This window comes from Triticum aestivum, chromosome 3B (genome assembly GCF_018294505.1).
Source record: "Triticum aestivum cultivar Chinese Spring chromosome 3B, IWGSC CS RefSeq v2.1, whole genome shotgun sequence".
Taxonomy (NCBI): domain Eukaryota; kingdom Viridiplantae; phylum Streptophyta; class Magnoliopsida; order Poales; family Poaceae; genus Triticum; species Triticum aestivum.
Window position 1 is genome coordinate 744303392 of NC_057801.1, and position 8734 is coordinate 744312125.

The 8734-nt window shown below is 47.2% G+C and overlaps 1 long non-coding RNA gene across 2 annotated transcripts; it reads right to left on the reverse strand.

Moving 5' to 3' along the window:
- Nucleotides 1–205: 205 nt before the first annotated feature.
- LOC123066292 (uncharacterized) lies at nt 206–1966 on the reverse strand. 2 transcript variants are annotated; one of them, XR_006431301.1, is made up of 5 exons: nt 1931–1966; nt 1314–1414; nt 1165–1220; nt 950–1012; nt 206–589 (listed from the first exon to the last, which is right to left on the reverse strand). It is a non-coding gene; the product is annotated as an uncharacterized lncRNA (long non-coding RNA). The 2 variants fall into 2 exon arrangements; XR_006431302.1 differs by having other exon boundaries at nt 206–1012.
- Nucleotides 1967–8734: the final 6768 nt, after the last annotated feature.

Below are 8734 nucleotides of genomic sequence, written 5' to 3' on the forward strand. Positions count from 1 at the left end.
TATCAGTAGAAAATAAGTTAGTATTCATGGCATGTACCATGTAGAGTAAAATCATATCGATAGTTACACTGAGAATATATTTTAGAAAAGAAGTTACCTCAGCACTGATTCCTTCCTCCGACAGTATTCAGCAGCCTGTAAACAAACTGAGCATTATAATATGTCAAAATAAAAATGCTGAGAGAGTAATTCAATCCAGCAACAGAACATTCCATATTAGGACAAAAATACAAAAGAAAACCACAATTTCCAAAAGGTCTGTATCTGAATGAAATCATTGCACACACCAGAGCAAAGCTGATATTGTTATAAAAATGTACTTCTTGCTACAAGGACAAAACCAGAAAAGACCATGTGCAAAATAAACTTTCTCGTCAATCTAGCTGGGGGCTGTTCATATGAAGAAGAGAAGGATCAGCAAAGGAAATAACATATCAAGAAAAGAAAATAAAAAATATTAGAATGTAAATATGTTTGCTCATCGATTACCTTCTGCCTTTTTGATAAACATATTATATTTTAATTTGCTCCGTTGTTTTCTTTTTCTTTTTACCAAACTGCCATATATGGTACACGAAGAAGCATTTACCTGAAGGCATTAATATCTTTTTCAGCTTTTTAGTCTTACTGAATACTCCTGAAGGAGTCAAGGACTTGTTTGCTACTGTATATTAATAGGAGTAGGTAAAAGGCCAGTGTGGGTGAAAATATTATACGGACAAATACATTAAATTCAATGACAAAATCAAGCTTTCAAATGATGCTTATGTGGTATTGCAACGAACTCCGACATCCAAATGTACTGTAAAATAAAAAAAAATTAACATCTACTGTGAGCGAGCACAAGTATCGATCAATTTTACAATTGCTGATTTAGATCCTAAGAGGCTATATTTCTTTATTCAACTGATATAAATAAATTAAATAAGATGAGAGTGAGACTACATACATAAAGCTGAATGTGCAAGATCGACATCATCCCCTACGTGCTTCTCTTCTCAACTGCTTCCTTCTGGATGTTTTGAATGTTCAATGAAAAACAAAATTCAAAAATACATGGTCAGATAATTGCAACCTCAGTTTATTTATAGAAGAATGTTATTGAAAGAATTGCATCCAACCAAAAACAAACCTTAATTTGAGACATATAGTTTGATGCCTTACCTACAGTTGTAACCTTCTCAGCAAGTATGCCAATCTGCATGTTCGAACGGAATTTTCTATCGGAGAGCAAGCAGAGGTTTATACATCAGAATCTTCTATGAGAAGCAGCAGAGGTTATACATTATATAGAGGAGACTAATAGAGAGTACCAACTCGATATTTCTTGCTGGTCCATACTTCCATTGTCGGCAGGAAAATGAAGCACTGCCACCGTTGCCGGCTCCTCCAAATGCCCATCGGTGTAGGCATGCTGGAGAACATACAGTACTGCACGAGTCAAACCAAAGAAGCAAAGAGCATAGGAAAATAGACAATTGAATACTGAAAGAAAGGAGAAGATAACCACCATATATGTTATTTTGCACAGTTCATTACATGAGTCAAATTACAATGGTTATATTCCAAGGCCATCTGACAGTCCCTATTTTACAAAGCATGGCTTTAATGAACATACCAATCAGCTACTCTTAACGTTCCACATCACCTAAGCTAGCACTGATTGCAGAAAAGTTACAATATTATTTAGAGGTGCTAGTTCAAACTATGACGAATTATTTGCATGGCTTATCATCAGCAGTTATGTTTTTACTGCCTTTAGTATTTTAATTAGGCTTCATTCAGAACTACTGCTGCACATTAAGTATGAGAAGGTAACATCAGGCAAAATATCACTCTAGGCACCGGTCAAGTTTCAGTTGAGAATTCACACATTATATAAGAAGTATATGTGATGATAGATTTGAATCTGAAATGAGATCATGTATACCTTGTAAAAACATCATCCGCCAAAGGGGAAACTATCCCTTCTAACGTCAAAGTACCTACAATCAGTCGACGTGAAATATCACTAAATAGATCAAATAGATAGATTACAACCTACAACTCAAATAAATGGATCACACGTCTTTGCTTGAGAAGATTGTACTGCCAAAAAAGGAAATCTTGAAAAGAAACACCAATATCACTAAACTTTACCCCAACACAATTGCAGATCCTATGCCACTTCTTTCATTATAATCAAACAAGAATTCAGAATATACCATAATGCAAATTACAAAAATTAGGGAGTAGCTTGAGGCCTGACTGAGTTGTAGGGGGAAATTAGGGCAGCTGGGAAAGGTAGCAAGCTAAGAGGAACATCTGCGCGTGGTGATCACATATTGGGTGCTCACCATCGACGTCGTAGGGGGCAGGTTGCTGGCATCCACCTGTACCTCCGTGTAACCCCCGACCTCCTCCTTGTCCGCCGCCGTATCTCCTTCCATCATGAAGCCTACGCCGTTCTCCTCACCTCCTACACCCCGACTCTCTGCTCCGACTGCGCCCATGGTTCACCACGACCACGAGCGCCTGCTCCGTCCACTCGCACGCGATCTCGCCCGGGGCTCTGCCGGTTGAACCCACCTTGTTCTGGCCACCGTCAGCGGAGGCGGTGGGTAGGGACGTCTGCCGGAGCACGGACGAGGAGCAGCCACACTCACTTTCGTTGCTGCCAAAATTTGAAGGAGGAAGATGGGGGAGGGGAGGTGGATACCCGATGTGCTGCGCGGCGAGGCACGGTGGCGACCCCGGCCATGGGTCTCGATCGATCTGCCTCGCAGAGTGGAGGTAGGTCGCTGACGGGAGGGAGGAGAAGAGGATGGTGTGCGTCTACGGCACAGGTAGGGGAGGCCAGCGGCGACTAGGGTTTGCGGGACGCGAATGGACTTTCTCTCGGGGATTATTTTTGCTGTTTTTTTTTCGTGCGTGCGAAGGGATGCGAGGGCACGAGGGCCTCGCTAATTTTTGTAGGTCAACCGTCGTAGATTTTTTTAGGACGATTTTCTATCGCTGAACCGTAGTGTTTCAGAACGGGCCTCGTGGTAGCCTGTCGTTTTTTTGGTCGGTCTCGAGGGAGGAAGGGGGGATCGCTGGGTAGCGGGAGGTGGGATGGAGGACGAAAATTAACCATCTCTGGTGGGACGAAAATTGACCGGCGGAGACTACCAACTGCTCGGCGTGCCGAACTCATGTAAATGGGACCCACAGCCATGTCATGAATGGGTTACTAGTGGCATGTAAATACCAAGGTGGCATGCCGCTAGTAATTTCAGACTGGCAATTTCCTGGGTACACCTTTCTAGCGGCATGCCACCTTGGTGCATGCCAGTAGTACTATGTCTTTAGCGGCATGCAGCCTTTAGGTGTACACCACTAGTATTTTGCCAGATTACCAAAGGGGTGCAGCATTGGGGGCAATGTCACTAATGATGAAATCCTATAAGGGGTTCGTGGACTAGTGTAGGTTGTTATATTTTTTTCTTATGACACTTGCCAATCCATTAATCATCTTACAAGTGATTATGATGAAAAGTGACTTTACATAGAGTTACGCACCTCTATTCAACATGGATCGCTTGTGACGTAGTTGGGGCTCTATCAAGATTTGATTATGCTTACTACTGTATTGAACCACTCCCTCCGTTTCTAGATATAAGTCATTTTAGAGATTTCAATATGGACTACACATACGAAGCAAAATGGATGAATCTCACTCTAATCCGTCTATATACATCTGTCTCTAGTCCGCATTGAAATCTCTAAAAATACTTATATTTAGAAATGGAGAGAGCATTTGGTACTCTATTTGTACTAGCCTTGGGCTAGGTTGTAATGAATTATTTTATTTGTGGATCATTTTGATGAAAGAGAATTGTGCATTGTGTTTGATATTACATCGATACCATATATGTTGGTGACGATCCAGGGACTAGCATGATAAACACGTAGCCTTAAACCTTATCAGGTTGTTCATTACAAAAAGAGTACCTCCTTTAAGCTGAGGCACTATGGAGATCACTCTTGTCTACTAGAGCATTAGTCTCTGTCGACACGTTTAGGTTTGACATCCCGGTGGCACGAACGAGTAGCAGATGAGGCTATTAGCCCGCTTGTTTCTGGTCTTTATATGCTCTCTATAAGGATTGTCATCCTTTGTTGTCCCGCATACAAATATACCCGGTGTTGCTTAAATTAGTTTAATGGTTTGATGTATTCTTACATTTTTAGATCTCAGCATGTAGCCATGTGTAATTTTTGTTCTTCTCCTTCTGAAGGCCTTGGCTGTGCAGGAACAATATTTTGTTGGTGCTTATCTTAGTGTTTGCCGTTTATTCTCTTTGTTTCAATGTAATTGAAGTCATAGAATTGCCCTAAGTCAAACCTTTTCAAGTTTGACCAAGTATATACAAAATTTTGCGAAGAAATATATCTCATAATGAATCTAATGAAGCAAATTTGGTGTTGTAGATGTTTATATATTGTTATATAGGCTTGGTCAAATTTGACAAAATTCGGCTTAGGACAAAACTAGAAGTTCAATTATTTTGAAATAGATGGAGTACATGAGTGAGTACTACTATATTAATAACTAGTCTAAAAAAATATCACCACACCAACTCCCCTCTTGTGTGTGGCCTATTAAGGCACATTTGCTTCTTCTTTTTGAGTTGGAAGGCACCACTGCTTTTTAACAGGAGTGCAATTATAACCCACTGCAACAATCTTAAGTAGCAGGCGACGCGCGGTTAGCCCACGACCCTTACTTAGATCATTGAATGTGTTTGGACGAGCACATCATAGACACGTGTAAGTGCAATGCTAGTGCAATTGCATCTTTTCCATGGGAAATCAAGCAAAACTCTTCTGACTTGCCACAAGTAAACTTAGCCAACACAAATTAATTAGATAGAAAAACTGGTTTTGATATCTAAATTAGAAGGCTGAATGTTCGTCGTACCCCATATGATAGGTCGCTTCCATGAGCTTCCAACTTCTTTGTTGTTGCTGACCCAGTGCTCAGTTTCACCGCCAAAGGACATGGTGCTGCATATGTAACGGAGAATACGCTTCACCAAAGTCCAGTGAGAGTCACGCGGGGCATGCATATGCAGGCACACCTGCTGAATAGCGTGATGCAGGTCGGGGCGAGTCAGCGTTAAGTATTGTAAAGCACCGATGATAGAGCGATAAAACGCTCCATCGGACGCGAGAGACCCCTCCAGAGAAGAGACCTTCGCCTTCGTGTCGACGGGGGTGGGTGTCGGCTTGTAGTTAAGCATATCGGCACGCTCAAGGAGCTCGTGGGCATACTTCTGCTAATGCAGAAAGAAACCATCAGCCAGGAAGATCACCTCGATGCCAAGAAAGTAGTGCAGGGGCCCCAAGTCCTTGAGGGCGAACTCATCACGAAGACGAGCAGCCAGCCGCTGAAGGAGATCGGGGCCGGATGCCATGAGGATGATGTCGTCGACGTAGAGCAGCAGATATGCAGTGTCAGCTCCCTGATGATACACAAAGAGTGAGGCATCAGAGCGAGTGGATCGAAAGCCCAGAGACCGCAGGAAGGCTGCGATGCGCTGGTACCAAGCCCGAGGCGCCTCCTTCAACCAGTAAAGAGAGCGGGAGAGCAAGCACATGAAGTCGGGGTGCTCGGCGTCAATGAAACCATTAGGCTGCTCACAGAACACCTGCTCAGCGAGATGACCGTGCAAGAAGGCATTGGAAACGTCCAACTAATGCACAGGCCAAGCGCGCGAGACTGCCAACTGAAGGACGGCGTGGATCGTGTCCGGTTTGACAACCGGGGTGAAGGTGCCGGTGAAGTCCATGCCCGCGCGCTGCCGAAAACCACGAACCACCCATCGAGCCTTGTAGCGCTCGAGAGAACCGTCTGGGTGAGTCTTGTGGCGAAACACCCACTTTCCAGAGATGATGTTGGCACGGAGCGGTCGCGGAACAAGCTGCCATGTGCAGTTGCGCTGTAGGGCGTTGAACTCCTCCTGCATCGCAGCCAGCCAATGGGGATCCCGAAGGGCGGCACGAGCGGAAGTGGGGATGGGTGATGTGTTGAAGTCGAGGCAGTGCACGCATACTCTTCGGAGGAGTAGCGCGTGCTCGACCGATGCACTCCTGCATGAGCACGGGTGACCGGGCTGGCGAGGGCGGCGGGAGCTGCGGCAGCGGGGGCCGTGGTGTCAGGGGCGGGGTATGCGGCGTCAGGAGCCGTGATGGCGCCAGCCGAGCTAGCATCAGAGGAGGCGACGGGAAAGGTCGAGGTCGAGCCCGTCACAGGAGTGGCGGCGCCGGCCGGGGTGACGGGCGGGGTGCCCACTGGCTCGACCTCGTGGAAGGGAGCCGGGGACCCGAGGGCCCAGTCGAACTCAACCTCGGGGAGGGGGCGGCAGAAGGCGCCGAGCCCGGGGGGCCGCCGGGGGGTGCCACCGCGCATCGTGCCAGGTAGTAGGCGCGGGGGATGGAGCCGAAGGAGCCGCGACCGGAGGAACCTGAAAAAAAGGGAACACCGTCTCGACGAAGTACACGTGCCTTTGGGTGTACACACGATGAGTGACAGGATCATACCACCGGTAACCTTTGGTGTTGGGAGGGTAGCCAAGGAAGATGCATGGGATGGAACGGGGTGCAAGTTTGTGTGGCGTGGTGGACGCGGTACTAGGATAACACAAACACCCAAAGATGCGAAGACCATCATAGGACGGTGGTGTACCGAAAAGAAGGTGGTGAGGAGCGTAGTTCCACCGAGGACGACATGGACGAATGTTGACTAAGACAGAGGCGGTGGCGAGGGCATCGGGCCAGAACCGAGCGGGCACGTTAGCGTGAAAAAGCAACGTGCGAGCGCAATCATTAAAAGTGCGGAGAATGCGCTCGGCGCGGCCGTTCTGCTGCGAAGTGTAGGGGCAAGTCAGACGGAAGGTGGTGCCGTGAGAGGTGAGAAGTGAGCGAAGAGCGACATTGTCAAACTCTTTTCTGTTATCGGTTTGAAGTGCAAGTATGGGGCGACCGAACTGAGTGGTGATATAGGAATAAAAAGCGGTGAGTGTGGCTAAAGCATCGGATTTACGACGAAGAGGAAAAGTCCACACATAATGGGAATAATCATCTAAAATCACCATGAATCAACTGAAATGAAAAAGTGGAAACGGAAGTAGACGCACTAAAGGGAAGACGAACGTGCTTGCACAAATGACAAGCCTCACAAGTATGCTTGTCGAGCTTACTACATGAGAAAGAAAAACTCCTAAGAATCTGACACAAAACAGCGGGGTTGGGGCGGCCCAAGCGAGCATGCCAAAGATTGACGCCAACGGAGAGGGCGACGGGTGATGAAATGGAGGCACCGGCGTGCACGGGGTAAAGCTCGTTAGGGCTATCACATCGGTGAAGCACTATCCGGGTATGGGCGTCCTTCACAGAAAAACCAACACCGTCAAATTCCATAGTAAGAGGATTCTCACGAGTAAGACGATGAACGGAGACTAAGTTAGTGACTAAATTAGGTGAAACGAGAACATTAGACATAGTGATAGGTGTGGAATTAGAAGGAAAACTAGTGCTACCGACATGGGTGATGGGTAAAGAGGAACCGTTGCCACGGGTGATACGAGTAGGGGTGTGAACTGGAGTGGAAGTGGAAAGGTTATCGGGATGAGTTGTCATGTGCGCAGTAGCACCCGAGTCCATGTACCAGTCGCCTCCGCAACCATAGTTGCTCGGCGATGGCGCCGAGTGTAGGGCAGCCAGGAGGGCAGGGTCCCACGGTGCAGGTGCTGGCGGCGGCAACTGGCCTCCATAGGGCGGCGCTTGGGGGTGCGCGCCGTAGCCACCAAGGGGTGGCGGCGCGAGCGGGGCACCGTAGAGCTGGTAGGTGGCAGCGACGAACGCCTGGTGGCCCTCTAGACGGGGGCCAAGGAGACCCAGTGCAGGAGCCCGCGGGACGGGCATGTGATAGGCGTGGACGACACCCGTGCATGGGTTCTGCCCGGCGGCCCACGGTGGAGGCGGCTGCTAAAAGTGGGGGCGCCCCCCTATGCCCTGTGGCTGCTGATGGCGGCGGCCCCTGCCACCCTCTTTTCCGGCGCCGTTGCCGGGGAGGTGAGTGCTTGAAGGTATATCTTTAGATCTTGCAATCGTATCTTTTTTTCTTGTTTTATCACTAGTTTAGTCTATAAAAGAAAACTACCAAAAAATGGAGTTAAGTTTGTCTCATACGCTTCGTCTTTTTAATATCTTTCATGAGTATGATGAAAAGGAAAATTGTGCTCGAGTGCTAGAAGAACAAATCTATAGAATGTTTGACACTAAATCTTTGAGTGATGAGCATGATTGCAATGTCGTTAGTATGAATTCCTTGAATATCCATGATGATAATGATATGCAAAGTCACAAGCTTGGGGATGCTATGTTTGATGAAGATGCACTAGTAGAAAAAGGGTCAAATGTGAAGCACAATAGTGCCGGTTGGAATTTCAGCTGGCACTAATGTGTACACTAGTGCCGGTTCGTGGCGGCGATCAATAGCACCGGTTCGTGGCGAACCATTAGTACCGGTTCATGCCACGAACCGGTACTAAAGAGGCTGTGTCAGCCTGCGGTCAGGCTATGGCCCCACCACCACCATTTAGTGCCGGTTCGTACCACGAACCGGTACTAATGAGGTTATGGCAAACTGTTTTTTAGTCCCACCTCGCGAAGTGAGAGGGACTAGGAGCGGTTTATAAGCCCTGAGTGC